Source organism: Apodemus sylvaticus, chromosome 5 (assembly GCF_947179515.1).
Source record: "Apodemus sylvaticus chromosome 5, mApoSyl1.1, whole genome shotgun sequence".
Taxonomy (NCBI): Eukaryota; Metazoa; Chordata; class Mammalia; order Rodentia; family Muridae; genus Apodemus; species Apodemus sylvaticus.
The window spans coordinates 39871384-39887181 of record NC_067476.1 but is presented as its reverse complement, the minus strand read 5'-3'; the positions used below and the strand labels follow the sequence as shown (position 1 = coordinate 39887181).

At 40.6% G+C, this 15798-nt stretch overlaps 1 protein-coding gene across 19 annotated transcripts in view; it reads left to right on the top strand.

The window, feature by feature from the left end:
• Positions 1 to 15798, top strand: part of Baz2b (bromodomain adjacent to zinc finger domain 2B) — a 211325-nt gene that overhangs the window by 87901 nt on the left and 107626 nt on the right. Inside the window, exon 1 of one of the 19 annotated variants that reach the window (XM_052182525.1) lies at positions 4233 to 4253. The exons of the other annotated variants lie outside the window; for them this stretch is intronic. The gene's annotated coding sequence lies outside the window, so the exon portion shown is untranslated. Of the gene's footprint in view, positions 1 to 4232; positions 4254 to 15798 lie in introns of those variants that run through there. 19 annotated transcript variants of the gene reach the window in all.

Here is a 15798-nt window from a genome sequence, read left to right as displayed (position 1 = left end):
GCTCAGCTTTTTAAGAAGCAGCAAGCAAAAATATTAAAGGACTAAATTAAAAAAACAAACAGCTGGTGGGCCTGTATGATGGCGCGCAGCTCTGGAGTTTGATCTCTGGAAGGGAAGCATCTCAGATATGAAATGAGCTGGAGCACCAACAAGGAGGCAAGTGTGGCGTGGTGCTTGTTACAAAACCCTCTGCTGCCTTTTTAGGTTACAAGGGAAGTAACTCATGGAAAAACAAGCAAAAAGACAATATGTACCCCAAGTCTCAGAGAATAGAAAGATCCCAAAAGGATAGGTCTGAGGCAGAGGACCTGGGCTTCACCACTGTCCCAGCCCATCTGTGCTGTTAGCTTCAGTCAACTTGACACAAACTAAAGACATCTGGGGAGAGGGAGCCTCTGTTAAGAAACTGCCCCCATCAAAGTGCCCTGGGGCATGTGTGTAGGGTATTTTCTTGATTACTAATTGATGCAGGAGGCCCTGGTGCACTCTGGACAGTGCCCTCCTGGGCAGGTAGGCCCACACTATCTTACAGACAAGCTGGATGGGAAGGAGGCCGGCTGGGCAAGCCAGCGGGCAGGGTTTCTTCATGGGTTCTTCTTCCAGGTTCCTGCCTAGGTTTCCCTTGATGATGGCCTGTAATCTGGAATGAACCCTTTCCTCTCCAAGTTGATTTGGTAGGTCTTTATCACAGCAGAAGCAGCATATGGGTATAGCACCAATGGTGTGGCTCTCCACTCTTGGTTTAACTTGTTCTCTGGTTCATAGCCTTGGTTATAGTATCAGACAGAACTTGATTAGGTTATAACATCTTTTGGAGGCAAGTAACACGTGGTAAATTTCTCCAGCCATTGTTTCTGTGAGTCATGCCTACTTAAGTTTTTTTTCATTGGTGTAGGGGTGGAATGACTTCTGGGAATCAAAGTGAGGGTCTTTTATACATTAAGCTGAGTTATATGCCAGTTCCTATGTTTCAACAGTATAATGTGTGATTTTTTTCCTACTCTGAATGGAGGTAGATGGAAGTTATAAACTGCTTTTATGAAAACTTTTATCATTATTTGATTATATGAAAGTTAAAAGATTTTCCTCCCTGTAAAAATCACAAATTATCGGGAACTAGATCAATATTTTCCAATGCATTAGACTATATTTGCTATGACCCAAAATATTTTGATGCTTGACAAAAGGTCCTATTATATAGATTTTATGATCTCTTAAGGAATTATGACCTGCAATTTTTAACCCAGTATTATACCTGTGACTATTCAATAAATATATTTCCAAGCCTTAAATTCTGGGGTTGATAGCCATTATGCAGATTAGTAGCCAGTGATTTTTACATTTTTGCTTTGACCAATGGGAAAGATTTTCAGTCCATACAGATATGGACTGAGCAGATTGTATTTCTACTTTAGGAATACACACACATGTATATGTAACAACAATTAAAATGTCAGGAATTTCAAAGAGACCAAAGGTGGTAACATGGGAGGTATGGAAGGGAATAGAAGGGGAAAAGATGTAGTTATACTATAACCTCAAATAAAAAAAGAAAGTATTTTAAAAAGATGTTCTTCTCGTTTCTGAGTTTGAGGCTAACCTGGTCTACAGAGTGAGTTCCAGGACAGCTACACAGAGAAACCCTGTCTTGAAAAACAAAAAACAAAAGCAAAAAGTTGTTCTGGAATTCTGATGTAAAGTCTGCTGTTGAAAGACTTTGGATTGTCCAGACTTTGTCACCATCAGCACCAGTGCCTGGGCGAGTCCAGCTAGCACTTGCTGCTTCTCCTCTCCTCTCCGTCTCCGTCTCCGTCGCTGCTCTCTGCCTGTCATTTGTTCTCTCCAAACACACTGTGACTGTGAACTTGGGAAATAAAGAGCGCTTGTTTATTTGTGGACCCTACGCAGTGATAACTGGATTTAAACAGTGTTGCAAAGCTCAGAACTTTTGTGTTTTTTGTTTTTGTTTTTTTGTTTTTATTAATTAGGGCTGTTTTGATGAAAGTTTGTAAAAAGCAATGAAATAAGTAGGATCACTTGGCATTAACTTTTGGGTGGCTAATTTAAAATGGACATTTTATAAGTCAGCTAAATGTCACTTAATGGAGTTCCTTGATAATGGTCAAATACACACATCACAGAAAACATGCAGCGTGGTCAGGCTGCAGTTCTGTCATGGAGGAACTGCTGCTTCACATGGTTTCCTGCACCCGTTCTCAAGAAAACTTGACTAAGGCAGTCCCTGCTCCAAAACTGCCAGTCCACCCTCTGACAACCTAACAGCCTCCTAATGCAGAACAGATTTTCTCATGCACGATGTCAGCCTTTCAGGTCAGGGTGCTGTTCAATAGTATTTTCAACAAGGAAGTTGTTACATTAAACACTTGAAGTATTAGTGACATGGCTTAAAAGTGCTCAGTTTTAATCTCCAGTTTAAATTTATGCATGTGATTAATAAAAGTCCCATTGGATAAAGCATATTTATATATTACCTTTTGTTCTGTCTTTATATGTTTTGTTGTTTGAGGCCTGGTCTCACCCTGTAGCCCAGGCAGACAAATCTATGGCAGTTTTCAGCCTTAGCCTCCCAAGTGTTGAGCTCATGTGTGTGAGCCACCATATCTAGCTATACATATTGTTGGGGTTTTTTTTTGTTGTGTTGTTTTGTTTCTTGTGATGGCAGAGTGTGGTGTAGCCCAGACTGACCTTAAACTATATTGAAAGTAACTCTGGAATTGTGATCCTCCTGCCTCTATGCTGGGGTTATTAGCCTCCACACCTGGTTCATATCTTGAGTGGATAAAATCCAGAACTCTGTATGTGAGGCAAGTATTATAGTAGCTGAGCCACACCTCCAGCATTACATGCTATTTTGGGCACACTGATTTGTGTTATTAAAAATGTTTGCTGTCTTGTTGAGTTCTATCCTTAAATATTTCAGTTAATTATAATGAAAGGATGTGTTTTAAAATATAGTTGAAGGTATAGCCACAGAGAGTATTATTTCAAATAATTTTTAGATATTATAATTTGATTTTTATGTCCTAACAGAATATATTCTGGACTGGAGAGATGGCTCAGAGGTTAAGAGTACTGACTGCTCTTCCAGAGGTCCTGAATTCAATTCCCAGCAACCACATGGTGTTTTACAACCATCTGTAATGGGATCTGATGCCCTCTTCTGGTGTGCCTGAAGAGAGCTACAGTGTACTCATAATGTACTCATATTCATAAAAAAGAGACTATGTTTTGAGAATCAAAAGCACTGTGTTTACTGTGTTGGTGTGGCTATACTTATTCTGATGCTGTTGGTTGCTGATCTTGAGATTAATGGGTGGTAATGGATTGACTTCTAAAAGTATCAGAAACTGGTGTGTGTGTGTGTGTGTATACATGTGTGTGTGTGTGTGTGTGTGTGTGTGTGTGTACTGAGATTTTTGGTAGATTAAAATTAAGGACAGTAATTATAAAAATTGATAAAAATCAAAGTTTGTATTATGAGTTTGAACTGAACGTGTTGGTGTGGTGTTATTAAAAATGATACAGTTACTTTTATTGACTCATTTTCCTTGTACAATGTGTAGTCATTCTAACACAGACTTGAGAGAATACCAGTTCCCCTGTCAGGATTTTACATCCTGATAGTAACAGCAGCAGAAGATGGTACAGTATATCTTAGCTACTTTTTTTTTCTATAATAAATTACCTTGACTAGAGCCACGTAAAAGAGAAAGGAGGTGCTGGAGAGATGGCTCAGTAAGAGCACTGACTGCTCTTCCAGAGGTCCTGAGTTCAATTCTCAGCCACTACATGGTGGCTCACAACCGTCTGTAATGGGATCTGATGCCCTTTCCTGGTATGTCTGAAAACAGCTACACAATGTACGCATATAAATATAACAAATCTTAAAAAAAAAAATAGAGAAAGGGAAAAAGGAGAAGGGTTCATAGTGGGGTGGGGAGGTTGAAGCAGCGTGCCTATAGTTAAGAAACAGAAAAAAGCTCACTTTCTCTTTTCTATTCAAGTACAATATTAATTTAAGATGCATAAATAAGAGCACACACACCTAAGAAGCAATTACTATGTGCAAAATGTCCCTAAGGATATAAGACATATACTGGGTACTTTTTGTGTCACCTGACATAAACTAGAGACGTCTGCAAGGAGGAAGCCTCAGTTGGAGGACTGTTGCCTTCCATAGATTGGCCTTGGTTGAGAAATGTGCCTACTAGATTGACCTGTAAGCAAGATTGGTAGGTTCTGTTCTTTTGGGGTCTTTTTGTTGTTGTTGTTGTTTTATGTTTTTGTTTGTTTGTTTGGTTGGTTGGTTGGGTTTTTTTTTCTTTTTTTGATTAATGTGTGGACCCATTCTACTTGGGGCTGGGCTACCCCGGATAGGTGGACTTGGATGCTATAAGAAAGCAGGCTGAGCAGCAGTACAGGGGGCAAAAGCTAGAAGACAGCCGACCTCCATGGCCTCTGCTTCAGTTCCTGCCTTGAGTCCCTACTCTGACTTCCCTCAAGGATAGACTGTGACCCAGATTTGTAAGACAAAATAAAACCCTTTACTCCCCAGGATAGTTTTAGTTGATGTTTTATAGCAATAGAAACCTTAGCTAAGACATATTACAAACTCAGCTCTACTCATATAATAGATACATATTTATCCACTTTCATAATTGTAGTTAGATAAAACATGCTCAGTGCAGTGACTATTGGGGAACTCGGACTTCTGTTTTCTGTTTTCACTTTTCTGTTTTCTGTTGTCACTGTACCAAGGATGTGGGCACAGTGACCTTCCTCTTGGGTAGTCAGATAAACACTGAGTTTTGAGGAACAGGGAAAACTCTGACATGTGGGTGGAAGACAGGGGTAGGGAACATGAGGGACAGCACAACAGGACTTATGGTTTTGGGCACTGAGAGTCTGAGCTGGTAGGTGACTCCAGCTGTGGTTTAGTATGCTTGGAGAATATGGAGTTTTGAGGGTCTGAGAGCATAACTTAGTGAGTTTAGCTTGCACATGGCCCTGGTCTCAAGGCCAGCAACGTGGAAAGGAAAAGGACAGAAAAGCACAGCAGTCTTGCCGAGGTCTGCACAAGAGTCCAGGCAGCTTGTGGTTCTTTTGTTCCTTTGGGGAGGAGTCAGGTTGCACCATCACTATGATTCTTTACCAAGGATTAGTGATGAGGAGAAGAGGGGTGTTTAGACCAATCAGGCGACCAGTCAGGCAAGAACAAAGCCAGGAAGACCATGATGCTAACAGCAGCTCTCTCCAGCCCCAGATGGCTGCAACAGAGAGAATTTGACTTGTTATGGTAAGATTTGGTTAGATTAGACACATCCATATTAATAAACTTGTATGTGAATGGATTCTGCAGCTATTTTTCAGCTACTGTAGTATAAACTTTTCTGTGAAATAATCTGCTTACCCTAAGGCTTGAATTAGAAAGTGTGACAAGGGAGAGATTTGATTACTTACAGGTTTCATTTTTAAAGTTTTATTTATTTTGATTCACTTTTTTCAGCTATGGAGATTAGCTATAAGTAAATATAATATTCACAAAAAGAATTAAGAAAAAGGCTTTGCTACATATTAACCCCTAGTATTTATGTAACTTAGGAAAAGTTAAGAATCAATCATACTCTGCCCTAAAAACCAAAACAAGGAGAAAATGATACTTTAATTGAAGCATTTCCTTTACTGTCTAGGAAGAAACAAAACAGAACAAAACAGATTATTTCTCTGATTCTCCTCCCAAAGTAGTAGCTTTTCCTGAATGGTGAAAGGTGTACATTTAATTGATTGGATTGAAAATACCTTATTTCTATCTAGACATTCAGCCTGAAGTTTTCTCAGTTTCTTGTATCATCAGGTTTTTTAACCAAAAAATGTAAACTCTCTAGCCCTGCTGTCTCTACTTCTGATATCAGCACTGTGTCCTCCATCTTCCCATCCATGACCCTCACTGAGGAGATTGGAACCTGTGCTGTTCACCCATGTCCTCAAGTCTTTGCTGATAAATGTGTATTCTCAGTTTTTAGATTGGGTAATCTACTGATGTCTCTTCAAGTTTCTTAATGCTATTGAATAACTCAGTAAGTCTGTCTCTCAGTCTCTGTCTCTGTCTCTCTCTCTCTCTCTCTCTCTGTGCACAAGTTCCATGTGTATGCATATGTGTTTGTGTCTCTTACCTATCCTATTTTTAATTTTTTCTCAGTAACTTCTGTGAGAATCAGGAATTAAGAATGTATGGTAGGTCTGGGCGGTGGGGGTGGGAACCTTTAATCCCAGCAGAGGCAGTCGGTCTAGTTCCAGGATAGCCGGGGTTACACAGAGAAACCTTGCCCAGAAAAACAAACACAAACAAACAAACAAACAAATATATAGATGCTGTGGTAGGCCAAGGTGTCTGGTCATTACTAGAGGAAAGTTTAGGCAAAAGCTGGGAGGAAATTGGCTCAGAACTATGCTATTGATTATTAAACAAGGACATTGCTGGCCAACAACATTAATGAACTGCTTTTCAAAATACATCTGGTCCTTTAGTGGAAAATTGTTAAATGTCCTTGGCATTTTGTGGTTCTCTTTGTGGATAGGGATTGAAAAGAAAGCTCTAGAGCTGATGATCAGTGGTGTACATTTGAACTATTCTGAGAGACTGCATCGAATGCTAACCATTAGCCAACCAGACAGCACTGTTGGACATGTGTTTGAGCTGTTAAAGTCCCTGTAAGAACATATTTTCCTGGGCTACATTAAAAACAATCAAACAAAAACATTACTTTTCTCCCCTAAGATATAGAAAGTTATAGTCTGTAATACACAAGTAATATTTTTAATATAAAGCTGGTGTCTTAGTCAGGGTTTCTATTCCTGCACAAACATCATGACCAAGAAGCAAGTTGGGGAGGAAAGGGTTTATTGAGCTTACACTTCCATGTTGCAGTTCATCACTAAAGGAGGACAGGACTGGAACTCAAGCAGGTCAGGAAGCAGGAGCTGATGCAGAGGCCATGGAGGGATGTTTCTTACTGGCTTGCTTCCCCTGGCTTGCTCAGCCTGCTTTCTTATAGAACCCAAGGGCACCAGCCCAAAGGTGGAACCACCCACAAGGGGCCCTCACCACTTGATCACTAATTGAGAAAATGCCCCACAGCTGGATCTCATGGAGGCACTTCCCCAACTGAAACTCCTTTTTCTGTGATAACTCCTGTCTGTGTCGAGTTGACACATGAAACTAGCCAGTACAGCTGGAATAGACCAAGCAAGGCAGCGGTGGCACACACCTTTAATGTCAGCCCTTGGGAGGCAAAGGCAGGCGGTTTTTTGAGTTTGAGGCCAGCCTGGTCTACAGAGTGAGTTCCAGGACAGCCAGGGCTATACAGAGAAACCCTGTCTCAGGAAAACAAACAAACAAACAAACAAAATTGGAATAGACTTAAAGCATGAGAATAAATGAAGAAATGGCATGCACTTCAAATCTCATCACTCTGAGAAGCCACGGTGACCATTTTAGAGAACTTTCCTCAACTTAAGTATTTTCAGTCCTTGTTTTCTTAATACATTTCTCTCTCTCTCTCTCTCTCTCTCTCTCTCTCTCACACACACACACACACACACACACACACACACACACACACACGGTTTTTCAATACAGGGTTTCTCTATGTATCCTTGGCTGTCCTGGAATTAACTCTGAAACCAGGCTGGCCTCAAACTCTGAGATCTGCCGGCCTCTGCCTCCCAAGTGCTGGGACTAAAGGCATGAGCCACCAGTGCCTGACTGTAAATATTTTTATATATCATCACATCAATAAATGTATTTACTTTTTCAAGGAGATCATTCTGCATGTTATTTATGTTCCTTTTCTATTTCACTTTGTATCATTAGAGCATACGATGTTAGCACATAAGTATTTTAGTTTTTATCAGATCATTGTTTTGTTTTTTTGTTTTTTTTTTTTTCTCACTGAAATTTTCCTAATATTTTCATGATCTGTTAGCAGCTTCTTCTTTTTTTTTTAATGGTTAGGTTTTATGGACCATTGTGAGTAATTTAGGAGAAAAGGCTGTATCAGAGACTTTTATATGCCTCTAGACTTTACTTGCTAGTTATTTGCTAGGCTGCAATCTATGACTGAATTGCAGTCCTGCCCCATTTTTTTTTTTTTTATTGAGCTGACTTCCTGCACTGCTTCCTTTTTTATAGTCTTCCAACAAACAGACAAACAAAACCAGTGTCTAGAATGAATGTGGCATTCTGGTTGTGTCCTACCACAGATGAGATCAGATGGTTTCTTGTGAAACAGTTGCTGGCACTACCGCCATAGGCATGGCACACTGCAGGCAGCTCTGCCCACGAGCTGCACAGCTCCCCTCGCCTTCATGTTGGTAACACCAGACCTACACTCAGATCCCAGGGCCTGCTAAATGTGAGCCGCATCAGTCATAGACAAACGCTTCAGACTTTGTGTATGACAAGCTACTTAACCTCTCTATGCCTACTGTAAAAATTAACAATTATACCTGGAGTTTATTTGCCTTAATTAAAATAATGAAGTTACTCAGCATAGTGCCTGGTTATAAAAACATGCAGCAAATAATGTTTTGATTGTGTTGGTGGGAAGGTTGACCCTGTATTGACCTGGTGCTGGTTTTCCACAGTGGTGTGATGTTTAAGTTCCCCACCACCACCACACACATTTCACTGCAAATATATGTACATATGTGATTTTTTTTTATTTCTCTTTGAGGATTTTTCTGGTCTTGTATTTGTTATACTTTTAGTTTTGTTTATACCAACTTATTTCATTGTTGAGTTGCTGTGCCTTAAGCTTTATGTAATTATTCTTTTTATTTATTTCAACAAACTCTCACCTAAAAAATGGTGAGTTCACTATAATTCTTTTCAAATTAATAAAAATTGTGTAAAGTGTAAACAGTAGACCCACACAGTTTTTATTTCAGGACTAGAAGTGAGGGTTTGAGGTTGGGTGCTAGCCTGCTGTGCATGAGGCCCTCCCTGGGTTATATGCCTAAACTGCAAAATAAAGTAAAATGAATATTTCCCTTAGTTATCTTTAAAGCCTCGTGGTAAGATGTTGAAGACTGCAGTCATAGTGTTTACCATGGCTAGTGTGTTTGCAGCTTCCTTACATGCTATTCAAGGCTGGCCTGGCTGCCAAGACTGCTGTGTTAATAATAATCTGTCTGTTTTGTCTGTCTGTAGTGCTGTGGATAGAAATGGAGGAGTCTTGTGGACCATATGTCAGTGATATCATGTAACTGTAGTGTAACTGTAGTGTTACAGGATTTAATGTGTTGAGTATCATTGTTTAATTTGAGTATATATTTTACCTGTTTCTGTTTTGTTTTTTAAGAATTATTTATTTTATGTATATAAGTGCACTGTAGCTATCTTCAGACACACCCGAATAGGGCATCGGATCCCATTACAGATGGTTGTGAGCCACCTTGTGGTTTAAAGATTTATTTATTTATTATATTTAGGTACAGTGTAGCTGTCCTCAGACACCAGAAGAGGGTGTCAGATCTCTTTAAGAGATGGTTGTGAGCCACCATGTGGGTGCTGGCATTTGAACTCATGACCTCTGGAAGAGGAGTCAGTGCTCTTAACCGCTGAGCCATCTCTCCAGTCCACAGTCAGTGTTCTTAACCGCTGAGTCATCTCTCCAGCCCAAAGACTGGGCTTTTAGTAAGGAGGATGCAAGTACACTTGTAAACAGAGTTAGAAATCTCATCAGGGTCAGAAAATGCTCTAAGTCCCCCCACCCCCCAGACAGGGTTTCTCTGTGTAGCCCTGGCTGTCCTGGAACTCACTCTGTAGACCAGGCTGGCCTAGAACTCAGAAATCCGCCTGCCTCTGCCTCCCAAGTGCTGGGATTACAGGCGTGCACCACCACCACCGCCACCGCCACCACCGCCTGACTTTTTTTTTTTTTTTTTTATGCTCTAAGTTTTATAGATCTCATAGTCTGTCACAGCTGCTTTGTGACTATGTGGGAGCAGTCACCGTTAGTCAAAGAAAGATTGCTAGATCTTGGGCTGGTGAGATGGTTCAGTGGTTAAGGGGACCGAGTGCTCTTCCGAAAGTCCTTGAGTTCAAATCCCAGCAACCACATGGTGGCTCACAACCATTCATAATGAGATCTGATGCCCTATTCTGGAGCGTCTGAAGACAACTACAGTATACTCATATAATAAATAAATAAATAAATAAATAAATAAATAAATAAATAAATAAAGATTGCTAGATCTTTGCTCTTAGTGACATGGAAGATCAGTGTGGTAGCTATGGTGGTGGAGAAAAGTGGATAAATTTCAAATCCATAATAGAAATAAAATAGATTTGATAGGTTGGAAGATAGATATGGTTGTGGTCTCCCTTTATACGGAGCATCAGAATCATGGCTCATGTGTGGGACGTGAACATTGCTGTCTGATTTGTACTTGCCTCCACCCCCACCCCCACCCCGCCCCACCCCCGTCCATTCAGAGCTGTGCCATTTTGTACCAACAGATCTTTTTCCTCCTGCTTGAATTGTAGACTTTTTCTGGCAGAGAGCCACAGGTTCGTTTGATCAGATTTTGCTTAATTTTCATTTCACTAACTGTGATTCCCCCAATGTATTGGACTGTATCTCCCATGGAATATTTGGAAGGGTAATTTCCAACAACGCCAAACCATTCTCTTCTTTCACTGATTTAATTGTCATCAATGCAAGAACATGGTAAAACATTAAAATCGTATAAAAATATGTACAGTGAAAGCTAATTCCCTCAGCCTGGACACCAAGTCTCTGGTCACCAGGTCCCTATAGTTAGCAGTTCCTCAGTTTTTTCTAGAAACATTCTGCCAACATGCATGCATTAGACCCTCCCTCCACCCCTTATCCTGAGCACAGAGGAGACCCTGCTGACTCACTGTGTCCTTTTTGCTTAACACATTAGCGAACACAGGTCCACCTCTTTCTTTAAAATAAGGTGCAGTTAGTTCAAACTTGAATAGTTCGTATTGATGGACCTATGTTGATTACTCTTTTGCAGTTGTAATATGCTAATGAATGTCGTTTATATCCATTTCTATACATGCATTTCTAGTAAATGCCTGTGAAGACTTGAGGAGGGATGTTGTAATAGTCTAAAGACAAACCTGATATGAGTGTGACCAGAACAAAGTCAAAGGTTTAAATATACTGTTCATTGTTTTTAACCATTTGTTATTTAGAAAGGATGTATTGTTTCCAATTCCAGCCTCTTGCCCCTGAGGGTTAAGAAGCTTCTCTTCCGTACATTGCTTATTTGTTGCACACACAGGCTGCTGCTGGCTATTTAGTTGTCTTTCTTAGTTGAACAAAGCTTTGGTCTTTTGTTTGTTCTTCAGAGTATCTTCTGTTTGGATTAATCAGACATTGTCTGTCTTTATCTTACAAATCTTTGTATCTTTGTTAGAAATCTCTGAGCATAAACCCATAGATTGATTATACCTGTGGTTTAGTTGATCTACAGATATGTTCTAATCCTTTGTTATTATTCTCATATATCTATTTGTCTAGGATAACCTCTTCCCTACAAATATTTTCTTTCATAAGAGTGTTTAATCTTTTGGATAGAAAAGGATACTCTCTGAATAGATTATTTACTGAGTAATAAATATAAAAGCCAGTGATTTGCTTTTGGATTACTTTCTCATTTTCAGGTCTCTTGAGGTCTCAAGTAAAGTTTTAAAAGATTTATCAAACCCCTGTAATTTAGCATGGTGTGCATGGGGGCCATGGAGAAAGCTCCCTTGCAGAGTGTTTGCCATGCACATGTGAGGACCTGAGTGTGGATACCAGTATCCACTTAACTCCAGAGTGCTCCAGGGTCAGGGAGGGACCCAATCTCAGCTGAGGTTTACTAAGTGTACTGGCTGGGTTTGTGTGTCAACTTGACACAAACTGGAGTTATTACAGAGAAAAGAGCTTCATTTGAGGAAAGGCCTCCATGATATCCAGCTGTGGGGCATTTTCTCAATTAGTGATCGGGGAGGGGTGGGCCATTGTGGGTGGTGTCATCTCTGGGCTGGTGGTTTTGGGTTCTATAAGAAAGCAAGTTGAGCAAGCCAGAGGGAGCAAACCAGTAAGTAACATCCCCCACCCTCACCCCCACCCCCCATGGCCTCTACATCAGTTCCTACTTCCTGACCTGTTTGAGTTCCAGTCCTGACTTCCTTTGGTGATGAACAGCAATGTGGAAAGTGTAAGTTGAATAAATCCCTTTTCTCCCCAACTTGCTTCTTGGTCATGATGTTTGTGCAGGAATAGAAACCCTGACTAAGACACTAAAGTAATATTTGACATCCTTAGGTGTCCTTGTGCGCTCAAGTACACCCGTGAAGACACATATCCAGCACATGCATATAACGTACATATGTGTGTGAACACACACACACACACACACACACACACACACACACACACACACAGTCTTACTCTAAGCCCAAGCTGACCTCGAATTCTCCCTGCAGCTCATGCTATCCTCAGATTTGCAACAGTCTTCCTAGCCTCCTGGGCTAGCAGGTATAGGCAGTGCAGGTGGCTTGGGAGTTTTGCTGGTTAGGAGAGGGCCGTCTTTTAACTACCAAGTGTGTAAAATGTACTTGGCCTTGCAGTTTCCTTCAGTTCAGGCACAGAATCAGTCTTGAGGGAAGCCAGGCTGAGTAGTAGAATGACTTTTTTTTTTTTCCTTTTTCTAGACAGGGTTTCTGTGTGTCATCCTGACTGCCCTGGAACTCACTCTGTAGACCAGGCTGGCCTGGAACTCAGAAATCCGCCTGCCTCTGCCTCCCAAATGCTGGGACCAAAGGCTTGTGCCGCCACCGCCCCGCTATCACCTCACTTCTTTTCAGGATGTAAACAGGCAGTTGCTCAGGGTTGTAGCTCAGTGTGAATTGACAAGGAATAGTTTTGTATATTTGTATTTGAAATCATAGCAGACTTGAAATAACATTTTGAAAATACAGTAAGATTTTCCTTCCTTCCTTCTCTCTTTCCCTCCTTCCTTCCCTCCCTCCCTCTCTCCCTCTCTTTCTCTCTCTTTCTCTCTCTCTCTTTCTGTTTTTTGGTTTGATTTTTGTTTTCTTTTGCTGTCCTACGAACTCACTCAGATATGCCTGACTGTGCTTCCCAAGTGCTGGGATTAAAAGCATACTCTACCTGCCCAGCTGGTAAATGTTTCTTAATAAAATAATTTGCCTGTGTATATATTATACCCACAAAGTAATGGTGGCTCCTGTCTTTCCCACAGTCTCTTAGTAGAAGCATTTTTTATTGCTATTTGGCCATTATTTCTGTATGCTACCTGGTATCTTGGAGTTTTATATATTCAACTTTTTAGTTGATTAAATGATTTTAAAATGTTATTATTGTTGTGTGTGTATTCACCACAGCACAAATATGGAGGTCAAAGGACTATGTTCTGGAGTCGGTTCTCTTCCTCCTCATGTGAGTTTCAGGGATTGTGTAGCAAATGCCTTTACCTGCTGAGTCACCTTGTTGACTATAGAAGAAATACCTGAATGAGAGCATTTTTACAGCTTCTAGAAAATAATGAAAGTATGCCACTCTGGTTAGTGGATCTACTAAGGTAAGAGAGTAATGGTCTCTTGATCATCTTCCTAATTGGCATTATATTTAAAAGGGAAGGAGCCAGGTGGTGGTGGTATTTACCTTTAATCCTAGCTCTCTGGAGGCAGGGGCAGGGGCAGGGACAGGGACAGGGGCGGAGGCAAACAAAGCTGCAGAGGCAGATAGATCTCTGAGTGTGAGGTCAGCCTAGGCTACAGAGAGTTCCAAGACAACTAGGCCTACACAGAGACACTGTGTCTTGAAAACAAAAGAAGCAAACAAATAACCCCAGAAATGGAATGGTTCACTGAATATGTTTTCGGTACTTTGGCTTCCCACAGAGAACTCTTGGAGTGTTAGCAGAGTTTTCACTGTTAATAAGACTTTGCAAAGAACACGACCAAAGCCTATTTCTTTATAGATGGATGTTGAATAGGCACTGTCCACAGGAGCTGGGGACCCATTGGCATCATTTGTTCCCAACCCTAAATGAGTGGGTACTTTTGCAATAACTTGTTAGCTCCTCATGCACCCAGTGAGGAGATGAAACCCAGGACCTCCCACACGGTATGGGAGCATTCTACCTCAGAGTAATACTCCAGATCAAACTGCTACATTGTTTTTTTTTAAAACCAGAACACTTTTAATAGTAAAATATTTGTTCATATGAAACAAGAAAGCTAGCTGATGATGTTTATTCTTTTTAATCAACATGTCTCCCTTCCCTATTGTACCTGATCAGGTTATGCCTGCCAGAAGTCAGTGTTCAGAAATCCTGGAATACTTGATATGCATGAATTTGAACAATAGTATCTGATCATTGATTTCTTCTTCATACATAAAATCATGTGGGAAAAAGCTTTTTGTGGCTTCCCCCCCCCCACACACACACAAATCCTGATTATAGTATGCCCTCAGGATTGTTACAAATAAAGATCATTTTAGAAAGAAGTGAGTTTATCTTTTCTTGTATGAGCATTATGACAAATGACAGCTACAAACCATTTATTTCAGTTTTACACAATGAAGAAAAATTGCATAATATTAAATTCTTAGAGGTACTTTGACCAAATATACCAAGTATAATTTTCCCATTTATTGCATTGGCTTAGACTTGTAAAAATAAGGTTGAATTGTTGTATTATTGTAATTGTTAGTTCTTTAAAGAAAACCCACGTGATATGGGTGCTGGGAGCCAGTCTCAGGTCCCCCAGAAGAGTGGGAAGTCACTTAACTATGGAGTCATCGCTTCAGCCCCCAATTTTGTACTATAATATTAAGTTTCCAGTTGTAGTAATTTTTGCCCTAATTTATTCTCTCCCTCCCTCTCTCCTTTCCTTAATCCCTTCCACCTATGCCTCTATCTGGGAATGTAGTCTAGGCTGGATTTGAACTTCTGGGTCTTCACCTTCAGGGTACAGCCTTCTGGGTAGGTGAGACTATATAACACACATCACTAAACCTGGCAACTGGTTAACTTTCTAAGTAAAGAAGTTTTAAGTCAGACCTTAGAAAGTATAATTTTTTTTCTTTTTTGGTTTTTGGAACAAGTCTTTTCTGTGGAGCCCTGGCTGTCCTAGAACTTGCTCTGTAGAGCAGGGTGACCTTGAACTCACAGAGAGATCTGCCTACCTCTGTCTCTGCTGGGATTAAAGTCATGTGCAGCCACCCCCTGGCTAGAAACTATATAATTTTATTGATAATCTTAAAAGCTGCACCTGTATGTATTTTTATAGTTTACTCCAGGAGAATGCTAGGGAGGGAAATGATGCTCTCATACTGCATTCATCTTTTTTTGTTTTTTGTTTTTGTTTGTTTGATTCGAGATAGGGTTTCTCTGTGTAGTCTTGGCTGTCCTGGAATTCACTCTGTAGACCAGGCTGGCCTCGAACTCAGAAATCTGCCTGCCTCTGCCTCCCAGAGTGCTGGGATTAAAGGCGTGCGCCACCACTGTCCAGCTAGTGCATTCATCTTAATCTTGTGATTATATAGGCTTGTTTTTTAGACAGAAAGAAATGTTGATTGGTGATGGTTTGGATCCCAATGAAAAGAATGTTCATTGGTGGCGCACGCCTGTAATCCCAGCACTTGGGAGGCAGAGGCAGGCGAATTTCTGAGTTCAAGGCCAGCCTGGTGTAGAGAGTGAGTTCCAGGACAGCCAAGACTA